Source organism: Oreochromis aureus, linkage group 10 (assembly GCF_013358895.1).
Source record: "Oreochromis aureus strain Israel breed Guangdong linkage group 10, ZZ_aureus, whole genome shotgun sequence".
Lineage (NCBI taxonomy): Eukaryota > Metazoa > Chordata > Actinopteri > Cichliformes > Cichlidae > Oreochromis > Oreochromis aureus.
Genome location: NC_052951.1, coordinates 22,497,472 through 22,518,493, shown reverse-complemented (window position 1 = coordinate 22,518,493; position 21,022 = coordinate 22,497,472). Strand labels below are relative to the sequence as shown.

The window sequence follows — 21,022 nt, the reverse complement described above, 5'->3', positions numbered from 1 at the left end:
ATGTATTAATTATCAGCACACACGTTTTTTGGTCAGAGAAGGGTCAATGAAGAACATAGATAACCTTTTTGAACATTAGATTCAGTAATCCAGAGAAAATGTCTTGAGAGTGCCCTACGCCATATTTGATACCTACAGTTTTTGTTTCTGTTGTTTTTGTTTGTTTCTGAGACTTTTACATCATCAGTCTGTTTTTTTTCTCTTGAAAAAACTAGATATACTACACAATACATTTTTAAGCAGTTAAAAAATGCCAGATGTAAAAAACACATAAAAAATTAAAAGTCATATATGGAAATAAAAATGTAAGTAATTTTTAAAACAAATTTGTCAGATGGTTCAATAAGCTCTCCATTTTCAAAAAGAAAAAAAAAAAAAAAAAAAAAAAAAAGATTTTGTTGGCAGTTATTTATATATTACATGGTTCAGGCTTAAAAAAGTTAAGCTTTCTATGATTTCTCAGTTTTTATTTTAGATACATATGGCAGGAAATAATATGTATAGAAACTGTATAAAGTAAATGCTAACTTGAACAGTCTTATGTTGTGACTAAAACAATGTCCTTGTTCTAGCTGAAATGCACTGAGTGAGCTGTCATTTGCTGTGAATACAAGGCATTTTGATCATAAAGCGCATTCATAAAACATCTGTCACAATGTCTCTCTCTCTATGACACACTCAAGATTTATACTACATGCATTGCATCCTCTTGATGTTCTGCATATGATCATTCATTCATGACACATGGGTTTATAAGAGTTTAGATCAATTGAACAGATCAGCATTCAAGATTAATGTAATAGTTGTCAGTTACTGATTTAATCATTTATCTCTAGGACATATGCTCTGCTGATTTCTGTTTACATTCTCACTAACTTGTCACATCCCTCTAAACACTGGATGTCAGATAGACGTGTGGATCTTGTTCATATTGGGTACATTGGTCCATGACCAATTCTGAGTATCTATATGATGTCCAAACTACATCCACAATTTGGACATCCAACTTTTGAACTGGGTAATTATTTTGGACGTCATGTGGACGTTTATAACAAGTATGAGATTTTGATTTAACATTGTTTTTCAGCAAGGGGGTATCTGATTCTGTATAGCATACAGTGAAGTTGTATAACTGGTAAAAGTCCTTGGCAAATGGTAGCTGTGACAGCGTATAATCACATAATCGGTCTCCCACCAAGAAGGCAGACGTTTGAGTCTCAGATGGGATTATTATTTTTGGTCTGGCTAAGATATGTAGTTCAACCTATAGGTTTTCTGAAAATTATACCTTTTTTCTTTTTGACTATGTACACCACAGTGACTTTCAAATCAAACAACTAAGATGTAACTGAAGTGCAGACTTTCAGTTTTAGTTCAAGGGATTTCAAGAACCACTGATGCATGTTAACATGTTAGCAGTATCCCCTAACATACATTAACAAGCATGTTAAGGCTGTCATTAGCCTGGAAAAAAAAAACCCAACCTGGAATAAACCGAGAGATAATCAAAGTGTCAAAATCAACAGTGTGGTGAATTCTTAAAAAGAAGGATAGCACTGGCCAAGTCCACAACACTAAAAAGTCTGGAATGAAACAAGAGAAAACTAAACTTGATGATCCAAATTCTTTTCTTGGTTAAGAAAGAGCTTTTTGCTACATCTAGCCAGATCACAGACACTCTCAAGGAGGTAAGTGTGTCATTGTCAGAGTCTCAAGAGACACCTTCATAAATGAAAATACAGAGGGTTTACACTCAAGAACAGAATGGCCATATCAGACTTTTGTCATCATTTGTGAGTTTGTTATGGAAGGTTTTTGGAAAGACGTTTGGTTTTTTTTGTACTTCTGCCTCCGTTAGGTTACCATTTATAATTATCTGAGTTATGTCTGGTTTACCTTGATTTCTGTGACTTTCCATAATAATTCTAGTATGTGACTTTGTTGATATTTTAGTATTCTAGTTTTAAGATGATTGTCAAAAATGAAACCAAGATTAATGCATGTCAGAATGAATTAAATGCATGGGTAAGGAAGGAACAGCTCATTATCTAAAGCATACCACATCATCTGCCCAGCATGGAGGAGGTAATGTTATTGCTTTATTGGTCATGGATAGTTATGATGACGACAACGAATTTTCACCAAGGTACAAAAATTATCCTTGTATTTAATATTATATTTGTTTTTTCAATTAATTTCGAGACACTAAAAATGGTGGCACATGTATAAAAATGTCTGTCATTCCTAAACCGTTAAGGCAATACCTTTGTTAAGCCTCTCTAATTAAAACTGAAAGTCTGCACTTCAATCGTATCGTGGTTGTTTGAAAAGTACCAAACATATGATCTTTTCCTATGCAGGGAAAAAAATCTTAAGGCTGACTTTGGATTTACTGGTTAACACAAACAACTTATTATTGTAATTTATGCCTCTATAAGCTGGTGGACCTGCATCAAAAGTTATTGAAATTACTCTAAATGTTAAGATGGGAGTGGGAGCACAGAGGTATCTTTTGTAAAATTGCAGAAAATGTGTCTGCACTATGGCATGCAAATGTGTGCCTCGTTAAATTCACCAAAATCTCTGGCCATTTATTCTTTAATTAAAAGGCAAAGCCAAAGAGGCTTGCCCTTATACTTGCATTAAAAGCTTTTTATTATGCAGCTAGTCATGTTTAATTCACAGCGTATTTCTGTGTCAAAAGATACATTGCACAGTCATGAAATATTGAGAAGGCCCCGGGAGGGGAAGATCTCAAGCTTGCGCTCTCAAAAAGATCAAAAAAATAAGATAACACACGAGCGCACATCCAGGGCAGTGGTGTATCTTCTTGATCCTCTTATCTCATGCTGCAACAACATATTCCATTGGCAGAGCAAGACCAGCATGGATGCAGAAAGGTACTAATGCTCACAACATAATGGTCATAAAGGGACCTGTACTCACAAACACATGTTAATTTTTGGATTCACTCACCCTTCATCTTCAACACAGCCTGAACTCTCATAGGCAAGCTTTCTAGTAATTTCTTTGAGTACTCTTAAGGAATAGTTCTTTTGAACTTCCATCCAGGTATGCATTTACTCATTGTCATACTGAAAAGAAGCCCTTGCCAGTCAGATGCTTTCCAGAGGGTACTACATTGTGGATCAAAATCTCACAGTATTTTTCTGCATTCATAGTTTCATTAATTTTGACCAGATCTCCAACACCACTGAGTGAAATGTAGCCCCAAACCCGAGTTGTTGCTGTACCTATTTCCTCATGATCTGAACAAAAAATTCAAAACTTGGATTCATCAAGTGTGAGATTTGCCATACATCAGAATTAAGATGAGATCACTTCATATGAGATCAGGAGGCTTCAGCGAAGAGTAACTGGATGAAGTGCCAGATGCATCTCTTAGGTCCTTTGTCAGGTCTTTGATGGATTTTTTACCCCAGTTCTTAATGATATGACTTTTGGATACTGTTTATTTGTTTTATATCCGGGTACTCTGTCTTCCTACCACAGTCAAAAGAAATGCAGTTAGTCGGGTTAGGTTAATTGGTGTGCATCAGGCTGGTGACCTGTCCTGGTCGTAGCATGACTCTTACATACACTATATAAAGATATGTGGAATGACTCAATGCTTTTGCACAGTACTGTATCTGTTTATTTTTAAGTATTTACAATTGTGCTGTATAAAGAATTGAGAAGAGGCTGTAGCTATATAAAGGCCACAAATCAGAAGCCCATAACTCTTACTGTACATTCATAATATAGTTCTTATGATATACATCAATCCAAAATGTGTTCTAAATAGCTGAGATTAAAGATCAGAAGTTCACTAAACTACATTTAGTGAGTTTTGTTAAACATGCATTATACACAGTTTATTTCATAGGAAATTGCGATATGAATTCCTGACAAAATGATTTAGAAAAAAAACAATACTCGACTAGTGTTATCAAACAAAGAAATTTCCTCTTAATGCCATGCCAAATTTCCCACAGATCTACAAGATAATTACATTAGTGGTAGCTTTCACTAAATTTTATTATAGAAATGGTGATGAATAAAGTGTATGAATGAAGCAGAATAGATCATGTATAATGTATAGTGAGCCAGATTCCCAGTATTGACCACAAAGGCGAACAAAATGCACCTTTGGAGGAGAAAACCTCTAAGAACATGGCAGCATGGCTGAGGTTGGTAAAAGTATACTGTATCTGAACAAACCATTAGGCTTCTGGTTTTGTGTGTGTTCATAACTAAATGCTAAGAGAAAGATTACATGTGTCCTCATTAGATTAGGGATTTATGTTGGTGTGCAGGACTACAGCCTAAGGTTTATACAATTAACTGGTTATTATGTGTTTCAGGACATTTTACTGTGTACCACAAAAGTAATATAGTGAGCAGTGTAATGAATTGCTTTCTCCTGTGAGTAATTAAGTAACGTACTACATTACTTTTAGGAAAAGTGTTTTTGGTAAAATATATAATACATTACTGGGGGAAACACACACACACACACACACATTTGATCACACAACATGCAGCTAATGTGCACAAATGTAATGTCTTTGATATGCTGCTCAGCAATGGCCTTCACTCTCAAATCAGAGCCAATGAGAATCAATAAGTAATCAAATTGATAAGTGATATTGATAATGGAAATAAAATTCTTGTTCCTTCCCATCCCTAGTCAAATGTGAGGCCATCTGACTGATAGCTAAAGCTTGGGAAGAGGACAATCATTTCAAGGAAACTAGCAAATCTCCAACAGAGTTGCTGTAAAAGTAATATCAAGGTGTTGCAAAAGCCCAGTCAAGGTTCAGACCTCAGCTTTATTGAAATACTGTTGTGAGACCTTAATCAAAGTGTCCATAAATGAATAGTCATAAACCTCAATGAACTGAGGCAGCATTGTATAAAGTGGGCTAAAATCCCTACACATTGATGTGCGGTCACACAGAAAACGATGGCTACAAGTTGCTGTTGCTAAGCATGGTCCTTTAAGCTACTGAATCATTGGGCGTACTTACTTTTTCACATTAAACTCAAATTTGAATATGGAAAATTTGTTTGTTGTGTTTCAGGGACACACATTTAATCTTGCTGTGTAGCATCATACTTCCAAATGACAGTCTGAAAAAGTGCTTAAAGTGGTAAAAAGAAATTACTTTCTTGTTTCCGCTAAGTAATTTCACCAACGCTTCTTTATCCTTTCTACCTCATATAATCCCAATAGTTGATTAATTCAAAAGCTAGCGCTCCGACAATCTCTACATGCTCTGCTCTTTTCACAGAAACAATCTGACCTAAAAGCTTACTTCCCCGAAATCTCTGCAATCATGTGTGAAATTATTTTCAATCCGGAGCGTGTAAATAGTGGTTCGATTTTTGGCAGGCTTTCAGAACAGATTATATCCATCTTATCCTCTAAATGACTGCGATGTTAGTCTTAGAAAATGTTAGTCAAAGAGAACATGAAGTGGCATCTGAATAACATTGGCAGAAATCCTGGTTTAGTCTGACTTTATTCAAAGCTGACTCCAACTTTTAGAAAAGTTCATAGAAACGAATTTTGAAAGATTGCTTTGAAGGTCAGAAATGCATTTCATGCAACCTTTGTATTTTACTCATTCCCTGTGAGCCAAATGAAATGGGGATATTTATTCTCTGAGCCTTCCTAAACATAATGCAATATTTATGGAAGCCATTTCCACCTGCTTGAATGGAAATGATTTTGACTGCGCAGTAATTTGTCTATAGGGGTAGCAGGACTGCGATGGGAGTTAAAACATTTACGTACACTGTAAGTGTGTGCAGGTGAGAAATGGAGGTGGTTGTAGCTCAGCTTTCTATGGAATAACTGTGATTTAGTGAGGAAATAACTATTACCATTGTACAGTCAGAATAAGAGATCCTTTTTCAGAAGCAAGTAAATTTCAAAGTTTAAAAGCGTTTTAGACCCAGTGTTTTTTACACCTTTAACTTTTTCTAACGTACTTTTCAGACAGCAATCTTTTTTTTCATCTACTGCTTGTGACAGGTGCTGTAGCATGTAACATGTTAAGATTGTAGCAAAGATAATCATGATAGAATGCACCGTAGGCTGCAGAGCTTAATGATGTGTCAAATGTGTCAGGCACCCAAAAATTCCAAGTATCAGAATCCTTGATGGGCAAATTCAGTTCAAGGGTGCAACAAATAAAACAAAGAAAATAGATCACTCTTTCATCAAACTTTGGTATTAATGGGCAACCTTTTGTTTCCAGTGAGTTACTCTTCTGTTTAAAATTCACTAAGCTTGTGACCTTTCAAGTTAAATGCACACTAGCTTAATTCAAAATTCAAAATTCAAAATGAACTCTACTGGACTGAAAAACTGTTTGCACACCAAACATCATATTACAGCAACATACAGTAGCATCTGTTTAAATGCTAATCTGCCTACAAGGCATGTATTATATGGAGTTCATGAGCAATCTGACAACATGGGGGTTGAACTCAAGTGCTACGCCTTCCCTGTCCATGTATATAATGTGAAATCCTAAAGGAGAAATATTTGGCCAGCCTGCTAACCTTTAGCTAGAGATGTTTTGAATGGGAACCAGTGAAGATATTAGAAAAATAGAAGTCAAACAGTCTCACTGGTGCATTTCTCCTAATCCTAAAATTCCATCACACAACTCCTTTCAAAGAATTTACATAAGCAAAGTCCAAGATTTGGACTAAGCTCTTTTAGCTTATCCAGTACCCTTATCCTCTAAAGTCACCCACTTTAGACAAACGTTGTCGGGCATGTATCAGGAGACAAAACAGCTCTTGATCTAGGAGTCAGAGGGGCTGGGGGTATTCTATCTGACCCAGCCTTGTAGAGTCTGCTGATTGTTCCAGCAGCTTTAAGTCAGCATGGCACTGCCCCCTGGGAGGTGACATATACAGTCTTCCTCAAAGGCCACAAACAGGTGAGGAGACTTTATTTGGCTCTGGCCAGAGGGTGTCTGTCTTCTAACACGTAAGCAGCCACATGAGGACTCAGAGACTCTCGCTAAATATGCATGCTCGCACACACACACACTCTAGCCTCTCTCGTTTCCCTTGCTTTCCTTTTTCAGCGTGCACATACAAACACATGCACACCTGGAATGAGTCAAAGCTAAAGAGTAGCAAGAGGTATTTGGAAGGACAAACTTTCCCTAAGGTGTCTTGTTGTTATGGAAGCAAATGGACAGCTCAAAGCAAAAGGCTTGCACTCCTCACATTAAATCTGATTTTTTTTTTTTTAAAGGTTTCATCTTGATGCAGAAAAACAAATTGTTGCAAACAACAATATACAACAGGGAGAGAGAGAGAGAGAGAGAGATAGATAGAGAGATATAGATAGATATATCTATCTATCTATCTATCTATCTATCTCTCTCTCTCTCTCTCTCTCTCTCTCTCTCTCTCTCTCTATATATATATATCTGTCTCTCTATCTATCTATCTATCTATCTCTATCTATCTATATATCTATATCTATCTATCTATATATATCTATCTCTATCTCTCTCTATCTCTCTATATATCTATATATATATCTCTAATATATATCTACAGTGGCTTGCAAAAGTATTCGGCCCCCTTGAACTTTTCCACATTTTGTCACATTACAGCCACAAACATGAATCAATTTCATTGGAATTCCACGTGAAAGACCAATACAAAGTGGTGTACACGTGAGAAGTGGAACGAAAATCATACATGATTCCAAACATTTTTTACAAATAAATAACTGAAAAGTGGGGTGTGCGTAATTATTCAGCCCCCTGAGTCAATACTTTGTAGAACCACCTTTTGCTGCAATTACAGCTGCCAGTCTTTTAGGGTATGTCTCTACCAGCTTTGCACATCTAGAGACTGAAATTCTTGCCCATTTTTCTTTGCAAAACAGCTCCACAACTGCCCTGTGATGGCCTCAGAGGTTGTCTAAGAGAATGTTGGGAGCAACAACACCATGAAATCCAAAGAACACACCAGACAGGTCAGGGATAAAGTTATTGAGAAATTTAAAGCAGGCTTAGGCTACAAAAAGATTTCCCAAGCCTTGGACATCCCACGGAGCAGTGTTCAAGCCATCATTCAGAAATGGAAGGAGTATGGCACAACTGTAAACCTACCAAGACAAGGCCGTCCACCTAAACTTACAGGCTGAACAAGGAGAGCGCTGATCAGAAATGCAGCCAAGAGGCCCATGGTGACTCTGGACGAGCTGCAGAGATCTACAGCTCAGGTGGGGGAATCTGTCCATAGGACAACTATTAGTCGTGCACTCCACAAAGTTGGCCTTTATGGAAGAGTGGCAAGAAGAAAGCCATTGTTAACAGAAAACCATAAGAAGTCCCGTTTGCAGTTTACCACAAGCCATGTGGGGGACACAGCAAACATGTGGAAGAAGGTGCTCTGGTCAGATGAGACCAAAATGGAACTTTTTGGCCAAAATGCAAAACCCTATGTGTGGCGGAAAACTAAAACTGCACATCACTCTGAACACACCATCCCCACTGTCAAATATGGTGGTGGCAGCATCATGCTCTGGGGTGCTTCTCTTCAGCAGGGACAGGAAGCTGGTCAGAATTGATGGGAAGATGGATGGAGCCAAATACAGGGCAACCTTGGAAGAAAACCTCTTGGAGTCTGCAAAGACTTGAGACTGGGGCGGAGGTTCACCTTCCAGCAGAACAACGACCCTAAACATAAAGCCAGGGCAACAATGGGATGGTTTAAAACAAAACATATCCATGTGTTAGAATGGCCCAGTCAAAGTCCAGATCTAAATCCAATCGAGAATCTGTGGCAAGATCTGAAAACTGCTGTTCACAAACGCTGTCCATCTAATCTGACTGAGCTGGAGCTGTTTTGCAAAGAAGAATGGGCAAGAATTTCAGTCTCTAGATGTGCAAAGCTGGTAGAGACATACCCTAAAAGACTGGCAGCTGTAACTGCAGCAAAAGGTGGTTCTACAAAGTATTGACTCAGGGGCTGAATAATTATGCACACCCACTTTTCAGTTATTTATTTGTAAAAATGTTTGGAATCATGTATGATTTTCGTTCCACTTCTCACGTGTACACCACTTTGTGTTGGTCTTTCACGTGGAATTCCAATAAAATTGATTCATGTTTGTGGCTGTAATGTGACAAAATGTGGAAAAGTTCAAGGGGCGAATACTTTTTGCAAGCCACTGTATCTAATATCTATATATATATCTCTAATATATATATCTATCTAATATATATATCTCTAATATATATATCTATCTAATATATATATATCTAATATATATAGATATATCTAATATATCTATCTATCTATCTATCTAATATATATATATATGTATATATATATATATATATATATATAGATATAGATATATATATATATATATATATAAATAAAATATACTACCCCCGGCAGATTGTCACCCTCCCTGAGCCAGGTTCTGTTGAGGGGTTTTTTTTCTCTTAAAAGGGAGTTTTTCTTTTCCACTGTTGTCAAGTGCTTGCTCATAGGAAGCAGTTTGATTGTTGGGGTTTTCTCAGCATTATTGTTGAGTCTTTATCTTACAGTACAAAGCGTCTTGAGGCAACTGTTGTTGGTGACTGGCGATGGATAAGTAAAACTGAACTGAATTAAAATTCAACTTCAAATTCAAATGTGTCTACTCTACAGTATGGGTAAAATTAATGGATCTTCAAACTTAGATTCAAACCAGTCTTCAAACTTGGATTTGATTTTTTTATTGTATTTTTTTTTTATTAACCCAGCTGTAGTGGTGGGTTTGTCAAAATAACTGGACATGCTTAGATGCAAACTTTCTAATGCATATTGAGTACTCTGATGAGAAAATCAAGCAACATCACACTTGGTCTCTGCACAGCTTTTATCACCTGGTGGTATAACAAAGATCAGTATCAATCCAGGGCTTATGGCACGTATGACTGCCTCCACAGTTTCCACTCGGGATAGTCCTTCGTTAAGAAACTTTCAACGTGGCGTTCAAGTCTACTGTTGCTAATAAATGTACGGCCTCTGGCTGAATTCCACTGTCCTCGCCTTCTCCTGGATTGATTGTTGCTCTAGTGAAGACGGCAGCAGCGCATGCTCTTCCAACTACCTTCTGGTGGACAGCACAGGAGAGCCACGACTGCCTCCTCCGCCTTGCTGGCTGCCAGTGAAGAGGAAAGTTTGGTCGGTTCTCTTGCCGAACCTCAAGTGCCATCACGTTTTAAAAGCATAAAAAGTCCTTCATTTTCCTTTTCCAGCAGCTCTTTACAGCCACAAAACTTTACCATTTATGCAATTCACTTATCTAGCAATGTAAGCCAATTTTTATTGTCTTACATTTTATTGTATTGTATTTTTATTGCCTTTGTTTTTTTTTCTTATCATGCACACAAATTCATTGCAGCCCTTTTGTAGACAGTCCAAGCAATTTTTTTTTTCTATTTCTATCACCTCGATGTGCCAATCCATCGCCTCAAACATTTCACACATGAGAAAATAACAAACACACGCGTAGACTTAAACTTGTGGCTGTGCTTTCACACACAAATTGTTACAGTGTTTCTCAAAGTTGCTGGAAATTAAGAAAAAACTAATGTTTGTGGGGCCTCCAAATTGTTACACCACCACCTATAGTAGAATTAATGTTGGAGAAAACTTTCATTTTATTACTTCACTGGAAAAGAGTAAGCAAAAAAAAAGAAAAAAGAAACTGTAGCAGGGAAGAGTTCAAATGTGTAGTCTTTCAAGAGAATCTTGAGAGTACCAACAAACTCTGGCAGACGGTTTGCAGACAGTGTGTGTTACCCCCTACTTGCCTGTGAAATAAATGTGTAAATGAAACAAAAAGAATAAAATAGTGAATAAATGCACCCTTATAAATGCTTATATGCATTTGAGCAGATCTTCAGGAGTAAAGGAAAACACAATTTACTGGTCCCACAAAAACATTTATATTAAAATTTGTCACAAAATATATTTTTCACCAAACAAAATATTTAAAAAGTCGTATGTGCAGAAAGACAGATGGCTGAGAAGTGTTCTTAGACTGCTGTTATGAGCCTTAAGAAAAAATTGGGAATTAATAACTGGGTTTTATTTGTCTATTTAAGTTGCTTTGAAAAAAAACCAAAAAAAAAAACACTCAACCAGCACACACATGCAAACATCTCTCTCAAGCACATTGGTAGGCTTCTAAATATTCTGAAAACATTGTACATATATGTGTGAAATGGGATCATCTAAGGAGGATTTTACACCACTGAACATATGTTGAGGGTGTCCATCTCATACTCAATCATATCCTCAGTTGTGCGCAAGACCAGACTCAATTTAAGGCATCTGTGTACTGTGCAGACTGCTTTATAATGTGCTAAAGATTGTCATGGTCCATGACAAAATTAGTCAGAATTCAGCTGTGACAGCTGGACACCAAAAGTAAACTTTTAGAGAGACTTAAGTGATTAATTATAGTTATTCCTACGTCCATCCTGAGGAAACATTTGCAGTTTTTCTGTTTAAAAGTGCATTCTTAGATTGCTTTAATGAGGCTTGAGATTAAAGTGGGTATTAATAAATTGCTGTTAATTAGTTTATCTAAACTGCACTAACAAAACTCAGATCTACACACACACACACACACACACACACACACACACACACACACACCTTTGCTGACTCAGTGGAAATGTGACACACTTGCGAGAATCTGATCAATGCAACCTATAACTAATGGAATTAGGCTCCTGATAGGAATCTAATGGATGCTCACTTAAGCAATTTACTTACACATTCTATTGCATGGTGTTCCTGTAAAAGCATCACTTTAACAGGAAATACCACTTATGGATTCCTCTACCAATGTTCCCACATCTCAGCATACAAACATCAAGTCTGTGAGAGTGGAGGTGAACTGAATAACCTTTCTCTAGAAATCAAATCAAAAATCTGCAGTCGACTACAACATTCTAAGATTGTTATTTTTTTCTGAATTAAAAAAATATTACTTGCACAGAATTTAAGTGTTATCCACTTCATTTTGCGTCGTCTGCAGCTCATCCACTTCATAAAGCATCCATCCATTCACATTCAGGAAGACATGAGGTATTCCCAGGCCAGCCAAGTTATTTCTCCAACATGTCCTGGACCCCATCTTCACTGGGGTCTCTTCCTAGTGGGACATACCCAAACTACCTCAGCTGGCTCCTTTTGATGGGGAGGAGGAGCAGCTATATTGTTTTCCTGAGTCCTTCCTAAATAGGATTGCGTCTGTGACACTGAACAGATAGTGGTCTGAAAAACAACAGCTGAATCAATGGGAGAGGTAACTTGAATAAATCATTAATCTCTTAGAGCTAAGTTTCATGATGACATGACATCAAAAGTCCTGAACAACTTGTAATCTAGATAGCTTGGTGTAATACATACCTTTAACTTCAAACGTGATATTTTCAGTTTCATTTTTTAGGATAAAAGGAATGAGATGTACTTCCATGAAAAGTTTAGGAACACTCAATTTCTTGATTTGTATTGCAGGATGTAGGCTTGTAATATAGGAAGTAACCGAGGTAATTTATATTTTACTTGACTATAAATTTCTATGATCCGTAAAACCAACACTACAAACGAGAGTGTTATAGATAGCTCTTCTTTACACAAACCGTGTCTTGTTATCCACAAAGTCTTGGGAAGGATGAAACCTCATTAAAGGGACAAGAGTTGCATAAGACAGCACAGAGAAGCTTTCTTAAAGCCAGACTTTGAAGTTGAATTGCAGAGAAACACACACACACACACACACACACTCACACACAGCTTTTCAAAATGCTTGCATATGGGAACACCACACAATCAAACACAACAGAAGCCACAAAAGCTCACACAGAGCAGATTGCCACACGACACCGGCTAAACAACAGCTAAATAAATGCGGCTGCCCGAGTGTCTTGGGAGCAGTGAAACAAGCTCAGCTCCTAAGAAAAAAGTGGACGGGGAAAGGGAGGGACTTACAGAGATAGAAGAGGAGGCAAAAGACAGCCTAGAATAAATGACTCGACTTCAAAACCTCTCACATCTTTCATATCCCTGCAGACATTTCACCAACCCACCCACCCAACCAAACAACCAACCAAGTGAACAAAGGCATTGTGCTTCTCACAGAGGCTGTTCATTAACAGCTTGGTTGTGTGTTTGTGACACCCTCAACTTCAAAGACTCATCAGATTCCTCCCACCATCAATGAAAAAGAAAATAAGCCTTTGTTAAAGGAGAAGGACAGCTTAGCATCATCAGGAAGCTACATTTTGGAGTAACAAGATGACTGGCTGCGGTAATCCTTTAACCCAGACATAGCATTTGATGAAACATTGATTTCACAGAAAGAATATCAGTTGTTGGAAGCCTTATCTATCAGACCGCCCAACCTTAATTCATGAAATGTCAAATCGATATGCATGCAAAAAAAACAAAACACTACACCGGTGTTACTGAATACTAACTGAGCCATTCTTAAACGCCACATGAGCTATGCAACATAAATCAGATAAATGATGAGATTAAAGAGAACAATGAAATAGACACTTGTAAGACTGATTAAAGAAAACACACTGACAGGCAGACTGATAGATATTGTATTTAGATGGGCAGAGAGCCAGACTGACAGGCAAAGGATTATTCAGGACTACACTCCAAACGTCTTACAAAATGTTTCATTTGACATTGGGAGGATAAACAGCACTCCCTGCTGGTGACTGTTCTGGTCAGGTGTTGAGGGAACTATTATAGTCCATTGTAGACAGCTTGGACCACAGGTGGCAAAATAAATAAGAGTGTCGCACAGCCCAAAATGGCCACTCACAGTTGAAGAGAATGACAACTTCATTTGTCATCTAGAGACAAAGAGTAATGACCTCGCCTTTGAGTCTGTCTTCATTAACCTGAGGTAACCTGCATATGGGAAAAGTGTGTGTGGTGGGGAGTGGAGGGATCAACATAAACGTATCATTCTTAAAAATATACGCAATGTAGCAGCTGCCATAATTGGACTACTCCTAGACTGGATGCTCACAAAACCTTAAGAGGGTCAAATCTATCAAACAAAATCTGTAAATCATTTATTTAGTGAATGCTCCATCAAGGTTCATCTACAGCAAATAATTACATAGTTTTTAAACAAATTTTAAACATACCTGTGAATACTCAGTAGTCATTACTGCATTACTGCATTCATTGCATGAATGCCCTCATTGGAGAAACCACACTTATCTTCAGATTTCATCCAGCCATGATTTTGATCTCCATTGCACACTGGTTCGGCTCCACAACTGCAGCTTAAATAACACAAAAAAAAGCTTTCAGGCCACTCTTCTGTGAAATCATCAGAAGACAGAAGCCCTCTCTACTTTTAAGATCCGGCTTAAAACTTTCCTTTTGATAAAGCTCATCGTTACGGCTGGATCAGGTGACCCTGAATCCTCCCTTAGTTATACTGCAATAAGCTTAGTGTGCTGGAGGCTTCACACAATGAACTGACTGTTTCTTCTTCTCCCATCTCTTTTCACTTACCATGTGTTTATAAATCACTCTGCATTTAATCATGATTTATTACTTATATCTGGCTCTCTTCCCCAGTGTGTCATTTGTCCTTTCTTCCTCCCCTCACCCCAACAATCTGCCACAGCAGATCAATGCCCCTCCCCCAGAGAAGGTTGTGCGGGACGTCTCTTCCTGTTAAAAGGGAGTTTTTCCTTCCCACTGTTGCCAAGTGCTTGCTCTTAAGAGATTGCTCAATTGTTGGGTTTCTCTGTGTCTTTACATTACAATATAAAGCATCTTGAGGTGACTGTTGCTGTGATTTTGTGCTATATAAATACAATTGAATTTTATTTGATTGAATTTCAAAATTTCTATGTGTCTGAACTAAAGCTGTTTGAGGAGTTGTCAAATGGGCAATGACTTAACTCAATCAAGCTCACAAGTACAATGAATTCTTCAAAGAATTAAAACAACAAATGCATGTTTTTAATTAGGTCAAGGCTCTCAGTCTCTGCACATACTCATTTGCAGGTTTCCTTAAGAATAAGCTTCTTAAAAAACTAAGACAAGCACATCTTGATCTGATTTTGTTTAAAAAAAATGCTAATAATATGTTCTAATTACAGTTACTCATCTTCATCAAGTCAATTTTTATGCAAATTGTCAAAGACAGGAAGTGTGTGTTTGTGTATGTTTAGATGTTTATATTGTGTCAGTCATCAGAGAATTGGAATCTGTCAGGAGTGTAAATCTTTTTAGGTGTTTTAGAGCATATTTTCTATATCAATGACAGGCAAGCTTTTGAAATATGGTTTTAGCTAATTGGGTGTTTTGAAACGATGCAGATGAAAGAGGAAAGGAAAGGATTTCTGATGACATGGGGATTCACCGAAGAGGGAGAGAGGATGTGTATTGTCTCAAAAATAGAGCCTTAAGCTACATGCTTGTTGTGTAGACAGAATAGACTTCCTGTCAGGAAGCATTTTTTCCAGATCTATACTGCTTACCTCCATTACTCTTTACTTATACAATAAATAGTAAAGGGATTCCATTCTCCACTGTTAGCAGTTCTCAAAGTTCAAAAAGACGTCAGGTTTGACTTTGAGAAATCTTCGTACATTGATAAAAAACGCTTCTACAATTTGAACTTATTACATCACCATTATCTGAAAATACACATTGACTGCTGAAGATATGGACAGACAAGCTTTACCTTATATTATTACATTGTTGGTTGGTAGATGGGGATTATAGGGGATGTTTTAATGTGTTAAAAAGGTTTGGGACAGGATCAATCCAATTTATGGTTAAAATTCACTCAAACAACACTTACTGCAACCTATAACTTAACATAGATTGGTAGACTTTTTTGGTAATTATATGGCTTTCTTAATGTAATTTAAAAAGATATGGAATGTTAAGAGACCATATGAAGCTGTAGAAGTCTTCAATCAACACTGCATTAACAATTAATGCAATACTGTGCTTGGCCATAGCCAGTTAGCCAGATTTGATTCGATTTTCTCTGATTATACCACATTAGCTTGTTCTTTAACAAAGAATGCTAATCTGTTGATTATTTTCTGGAAAGTAAAATATGTAGATGTTTATTTTGCCTTCATTTTATCAATCAAATCTAATTACTATTCCACCCATGTGGATTTCTCCTTTGTAAGTGACCGGTCTTCTGAAGTAGCTAAATGGAAAAGCTGAGAGGCATATCATTTGTTTCAATGGACATATACCCTTGAGAAGATAAGTGTCTATCTGTCAACTCAGCATAATCCGGCTCTGAACTTGAAGATGCATTATGAACCTCATAAGCCTATTGAAAGATAATCTGTCAGCCAGACAGGTAAAGAATAAATATGGTGATCAAATGTGGGATGTTTATTCTGCGTATAATTGAATAAATTAAAAGGTGTCTACTCAGAGTTTGTATCTAAAAGTCTTTTCTTTTCGAAAAAGAAAAGCTTTTTTTTTAACATTACTTTTTTATCTGCCTAATCACATCCTTTGGGTAGATGTTGTGTAAATATATGCATTGACAATGAGCAAGGACATAGTCCACCCCTGTCTCCACTTCCTTAACAGCATATTTAATTCAAGGTCACGGGCAACTGGAGCCTATTCCAGGATATAGTCTGGTTATTTCAGTAAGACTTCCCTACGATAATTGGTCTTGAACAGGTCAGAGAGTCCACCACTTTCCTCCAGACTTAGATATGTCTGCAACTATTGGAAGGATGGCCATGACATTTAGATATAGGCAAAACATTTAATCTGTCAAACTGTGAAGTATCTCCACATCACTGAATAAATAGGTTCTGTCGAAAAATGTTTTTCTGTTTATTAGTTTCTTTTTTTAACACCATCCAACACAGGATTGTAAGATTTGTTTGTATTAAATTCTTTATGGATGCTTTTGAAATCGTTTCCCCAACCAAGTATTGTTTAATACTAGAAAAGGGTATTAGAAAATTGTAAGATGCAAATATAAGAATTAGCAATTTAAAATGTGTAAATTGTATTTGGTATTACCATCTTTTTGTCCACTAAAGACTTTTTAAGGAAATTAAATATATAACTTGAATGCAACAAGTGTCAAGCATCAGTAGAGCAATCTAATCACATGTTGCTCTCTTTCGGCTGTAGCAGATGGCCCAATAAATTAGTGGTTGAATTGTCAGCTCTCACTGGGAAGCACTCTTTTTAATATTTTGTGTTGGGTAAGACAAATGCCTTTTGACTATGAACCATCATCTGGATAATCTGAGAAAAAATAAATTAATTGACGAGAAAGAAAAAAAAAATGTACCAGCACTATAAAAAAAGGTGAGGGATCAACATATTTCTATTTAAGAGAATAAGTGAGTGCTGTATGCTGTTTGTTTAGATACAAAACAAGGATTTGGATTTCAGTGTACCAGTATTTTATATTAATGTATTGCTTTACTACTAAAATATTATTCATTTTCAACTGAATTGAATTTATATTAATCCTGAGATTTTCTGATGTACATGTAGCAACATGTCAAAGCTCCAAACTGCAGGTCAGCACCTTACATGGTAAGAATTTTTCTTTGTCCCTCCCACGTGAACAAAGGATTTAAAGAAACGCTTTTTTATCAAAAACAGAAGCCACAGCAGGGCACCAAAGCCTAACAAAGATCATTGAATTCTCACATCTCTTCAGGGTTTCATCTGTTTCCTTCAGGATGATGTCTGTCAGTCACCTAAAATATGCAAACAGGCCCTCTTATGAAAGTTTCTTGCTGTAGGTTTCAAAAGTTAATTCTGAAATGGAGTTTAATGCAGTTGCATTACAAAAGACAAAAAGTAAGAGCTCTTTTTTTTTATACTCTGGATGTTAAGAATTGCTCTGGGGAAGAGTTTGTTTATAGTTGAAAGATGACTGAGAATGCATTCACTTAATGAGCGAGAAAATGGATGCTTGTCAGGAGAAATTTTCAAGTTACAGATGTGCATTTGTGAGCGTGTGAATAAGGAGTTAGCACTGCACAGTCTATTCCTGGTTATTGTGAGTGAATGCTTGGGACATAAATTTCTAATAATACATTTATTAAATGTGCATATATTGAATCGGCCTTTTTTGGATCATGTTTTGCTGTCAATTTTGGCTCTGACCAGAACTACAAAGGAAAATATTTTGCTTGTTCCAACCTTTTTTATGTTAATGCCAAACATAGACTTACCTTAATATTAAACAGCAGTAAATACTGTAAATACTGTGTTACACAACTCTAAACTCTATGTGCGCATATTTCTTTGAAGCTTTGATCTTCTATGTAAGTTATGAAAGCAGCAGAAATGGCAGTGTTGATGAATTATGAATAGAACCTGTTGTGATGATGCAAAACGTTAATACAGCTCCAGAGGGTAGGTCCTTTTTATGTTTTCTGTTGTAGTTATTTGAATGCAAAGTGTAATTGTTAATGTGAATTCACAGCTTGATACATATTTTAGTGCAACATATTCTAAACTTCTGGTATACATTTTTACATTTTCTTCATCTTTCAGTTTTTTCCCTTATGGACAATTTTTAATGCAATTATGGGGTGTATGTTCCGCAACATTTTCCCTAAATTTAACTGAGTACTTTTCTATCCTTAAACTTAATTAGCAAATAAAAGCAAAAGTAAAAATCAGGACATGAACAACCGAAATCACCTTTAAAACAGGAAGCACATCAGGGTCTTCTGACTTCACCAGCACCACCTCCTAGTTCAACTCTGCAGCTCTTTAAGACTGTTATCTCTAGATGTGTCAATATAATTTACATAGCAATACTGTAATGGTATTATTAGTTATGATTAATGTATTGAGGCACAGAAACCAAGCAATTTCATTTCATGACCCTCATATTTGTGGATATTAATATATTTTACTAATAAAGACAGAAATAAAATTAAAATAAAAGGAAAATATAAATTTGCCTTTTAATTGGTACTTTGATAGCCATGTTCTGCTTCAAAATTATAATCCAAATAAAGATTTTTTTCACTTTTGGATGGACCTATGTGTCCTATGCTGCTTTAAGTTAGTTATCCTTCTCTCACCTTTGGGTTTGGAATATCTTGACGGCTCAGTTTGTCATTTACACAAGTGATCATCTGCCTATGAAATTTTAGAGTTATATATTTGTTCTGTCCGTTATATTAATTGATCTTTAGATTTTTCTGTTCAATGATGCTGCATCATTGACTTGTGTAGGAGCATCTATAAAGATGATTATTAATCTTACTTTGTGATTTCTTTTTGATATTGTATTTTAACTAAAGTAGTTTCTAAAATTCACAAAGGGGCTGACATTTTTTTTTTTATTCCCCACTGACAGCTCACAAAGAAATAAACAACAGAACTGCAAAGACAAAGGGACTTCAGATGAACGCTGTCTTATGTTTCAGATACTGGATTATAGATTTTTGTAGATCAAGGGTTTGTACACGTATTTGGTTTATTCTGTTGGTGACACTCTTAGAAACAACACTGGTAATCTAAAATTCATTCTATTGTTTCCATCTTCCCAGGGTGTCTGTCTGTAAGAGGTGGCAAGTCTTTTCATGCTCTGTTATATAACTTGCTTATAACAGACGGGCATATTCAACAAAAAATATCTTGCAGTGGCCATCTCTGTCTACAGAGTCTTTTGATAGATCATGAACACACACACTGATCTATATAGCAGTTTGAGCCGGGCATGGCATTATATGTCTTTACATCAGAGTTTGTGAGTTGTTTTTTTATATTCTGCATATATTCTTCCTACTATATATTGCAAATGTTTCTGTGGAAGGCCCTTGTGTGGCTCTCCAATCAGACAATAATGAATGGAGCAATTAGCTGTGATTATTAAGTGCTTTGTGAGCCTTCCCTCTGCTAATTTATTATGTGAGCATGTTCAATTTATCAGAGCCCCCCTAGTGGGAGATGACAATGACAGGCTGCCATATATACCAGTATCTTCTCATACACACATTGTCTATGTGCTCCCTGTTGAACTTGATATAGAGCAAAGGATTAGGCAAGGGTGCTAAATCAACATCTATCTATTATTTGTCAGGACTGTGAGTGTGCTAAGAGAAAACAGAAGAACGGGGCACAAAATGTACCCAGTAAAGCGCACACCATCACATCACAGGTGTGATATTAAACTGGACAAAAAAAAAAAATAACCATGTAGACCAGTGTGTCTGCCAAATGAGCTTTATGGATGGGGAAGTAGCTGTTGTACCACCCAATAAAATATATTATTGATTCAGTCATACCTTGTCCACTGTGTACATGGTTCATTACATTACTCAAACAGTCAATTACAGCTTTGCTGTTGCTCTGTACAGTTCATGTTGCTGCTGCAGATCCAGTGAGTGTCAAGGTCGTTTTCACCCGAGCTGTGACCCAGAAGGGCTGGCTGTCCCGGAGGATAGATGGATGTTTGTTTTGGAGAGCCTGTTGTGTTTGATTGGAATAGGAGGCAAAGAAGAGATAAGGGGTCACCTCAATGCATCAACATTGCTGTCCTTTTTTAGCACTACACCTGCTCCTTCAAAACTCACTATAATCCAATGTGATATCAGGCTGGGTGACCAGAGAAGAAATGAAGGGTTTAAGATTTGGTGAAACAGGTTTAAGTAAATCAAAAGTAAAACCTTGTGGTGGTAACGCAAGTGACACAGACTTGGCAATCTGTCAAGATTAGTTCTGTGGCAGAGCAAACTCTAAAAACTCTCTCCCTTGTCAGGCACATCGATCACATTCATGCCCCTTCCAGAACTTTCAAACTGACATTTTGTTATTTTAAATGTCAAAGCGTTCTCTGAATTAGCCGCAAATCAATTGTGGATGTCACAAATTTCTGATCTGTTCCACAAGACAATGAACTTGGAGCTGGGTTGGGCTGTTGAGCACTACATGCTTAGATTTGGTGTGG

General features: G+C 36.8%; 1 long non-coding RNA gene across 2 annotated transcripts in view; it reads right to left on the bottom strand.

Annotated features, from left to right (window-relative positions):
* The window catches only part of LOC120442393, a 143,073-nt gene that overhangs the window by 58,871 nt on the left and 63,180 nt on the right, over nt 1–21,022 (bottom strand). The window contains exon 3 of one of the 2 annotated variants that reach the window (XR_005614709.1): nt 20,446–20,541. The exons of the other annotated variant lie outside the window; for it this stretch is intronic. This is a non-coding gene — a long non-coding RNA (uncharacterized LOC120442393). Of the gene's footprint in view, nt 1–20,445; nt 20,542–21,022 lie in introns of those variants that run through there. 2 annotated transcript variants of the gene reach the window in all.